Genomic DNA, 2444 nt, shown 5'->3' with positions numbered 1-2444 from the left:
GAGCATATTTTTATTACCTCAAATCAAACTCAGGACCTTGCTCCTGCCAGGAAGGTGATGTGCAGCCGAACTATATTCCCAGTTTAAACTTTTCTATGAAAGACAATACTTAATATTTGTCTTTTGGCATCTTCCTTTTTTAATGTAACATAATAACGCCCAGACCCATCCTTGCTGCAAACAACATGGCTCAATTTTTATGGCAGAATAGTGAATAAATCGTTCATTTTTTCTATTGCTCAACTGACTGCCACCAAGTAGACCTAATACTTTAGCTATTGTGGATAGTGCACTGACTATATCTCCTTTGGGTATATACCCAAAAGTAGGATTTTAGATCAAAAGGTAGAAATTCATGAGTGAAGCTGTCTGTGCCTCGGGTATCCATGACAAACCACTGTTGTTTCTGAGTTTGGCAGGGCCCCACAAGAAATATGCACAGCTCCGAGGGCTGCCACCATGAGTTTCACACTGACAGTGGGCCACTTGCTGCTGCTAGGGATCTGGGTTCTCAGATACATTTGTAAAGGTGGGTGTAATGGGGTTCCCCAAGGTTGTGTGAGCATAAAACACCCACAGAGAAGGTTCGACTCCATTGTATTTCCTTCGCAATGTCTCTCCTTTGGCAAAAGGGTGATGCATCTTTTTGTACTGCTGAGTCACAATACTTAAGCTGGTTCCAAAAAGAAAATGTACTGTGAACCAAAGCTTACTTACTGAGATCCAGAGCTGGAGATAGTGGGTTCTATCAGTGGCTGCTGGGCTTCTGCTGCTGGACATTGTGGCCCAGTAAGTCCTGGACAGACATTGTCGAGGGAGTCCATCTTGCTCAAAGAGAGCCTCTGCTCTCTTCAGGTCCAAGTCACTGTAGCTCAGTTGCCTCTTCAGATGATTCAGGGACTAAAGGCATTCAACACTTCCAAAGAGGGTCAAATTCTTGATTGTTGGAAAGAATCACATCTTGATTCTGAACAGCTTTAGTCACCAGTAGAATTAAATGGGTCAGCTATGTGACTATTGTGCCTCAGTAACTCTTTATCCAGGCATGTTCTGACCATCTCGGATACAGTCTTTTCAATTTCAACAGAGTCTAGACCCTTCTCATCCATCCTTTACCACAACTGCCTATTCTCAGTCAAGTCCAGTAGCAATTTTCAAACTAGATGAATGATTTTTGGCATGTATTTTAGAAGTCATGCCTCAGAATCATGAAGTAGATGGTGCTGGTGAATTAAGTATTGGGCTAAAGTGACAGCATGTGCTTTTGGGTCACAGCAATAGAAGATATTGTGGAGAGTTTTCAGAAACAGTAAATTCCTTTACACAGAGCAGCTGCTCTCTGGTTTGTATGGAATGGGTTCACTTTGCCTGCAGAAATATAATTGCTTGATCTGCAGTCATTCTAGTTGCAAACGCTAAATAACACACTGTTAGAATACCTTTTCAACCAAACTCTGTATGACAGTGGATGGCTACTTTTCCTTCCTGTAAGGCAAATATCATTACTTTCACCATATTTAAGATGGTAGTGAGAGATGCTACACCATAATCCTTCCAGCTACAATCATAGAAATAAATGCCAGCCTCTATTAATACATCAGGAAGATACATGAAGCCACTTTCTTGCTTCAGAGAGTTTCCACAGCTAGTATGTTCATCAGTTTGCCTCAGTTTGACGATTGCTTTTATGACGCTAGTCAATTATGTGGTACTTCTGGAGAAGCTTGGAGGACATGTGAGCCATTGGCAGGATACTGTGAGTGATCCAAGATGAGTTAATCCCTTTAATGGCTTGTTCTTGCTCGTTCTAGTGGGTTGGGTTCTCATACTTGCATGCTGTACCACCACACGCCATGGAGCATGCCATGTATCAGGGATGATATGCTGTAAGTGTTCTCCCACTTTTGTGTAGTTTGGGTTTGGGCGTCCTTGATTGCTTTCTAACAGTGGCCTCTGGCTTAGGAGAGCCAGTGCTGGCAGGTCCATCTTACAGCCTGTGGTGTGTGAGGACCAGGGACACAGAGTGGAGCAACCTGAGACTTCCAGGGCTTGCTGCACTCAGGCCCAGTGGGGCCCCACTCCCTCAAGTTACACCCTGGCCCAGGGTCCCGGCCATGCTTGCAGGGTAGTAAAGCTCCTGCTCTGGGCTCCCACAAGGACCTGCAACTCGTGGACAGGTAACACACTGCTGGACGCAATGCCTTGTAATGAAACATCTTTTTTATTCTTCTCTTACCTTTTTGAAATTTATTTTAAGTACAGTCTAGTTAAATAAGAGAAATAATTTTGTTGTGCAGGGAAACAGAAATAGCAGAAAATAGCAGTTTGAAAATATTTGTAAATTTGAAAAGGTAGCATGGAAAGAAGCTCTTATTAAATATTTGTAATGAATAAAACTGAGCATGGGATTTCACAATCAAGGCAAAGTAAAAACTTAGCTTATA

At 42.6% G+C, this 2444-nt stretch overlaps 1 pseudogene; it reads right to left on the bottom strand.

Moving 5' to 3' along the window:
- Positions 1-333: 333 nt before the first annotated feature.
- On the bottom strand, positions 334-1986 carry LOC101560617 (annotated as a pseudogene).
- Positions 1987-2444: the final 458 nt, after the last annotated feature.

This window comes from Octodon degus, unplaced genomic scaffold (genome assembly GCF_000260255.1).
Source record: "Octodon degus isolate 3935 unplaced genomic scaffold, OctDeg1.0 scaffold00601, whole genome shotgun sequence".
Taxonomy (NCBI): Eukaryota; Metazoa; Chordata; class Mammalia; order Rodentia; family Octodontidae; genus Octodon; species Octodon degus.
Note: the sequence above shows the minus strand (reverse complement) of the source record. Positions and strands in the feature narration are given on the sequence as shown.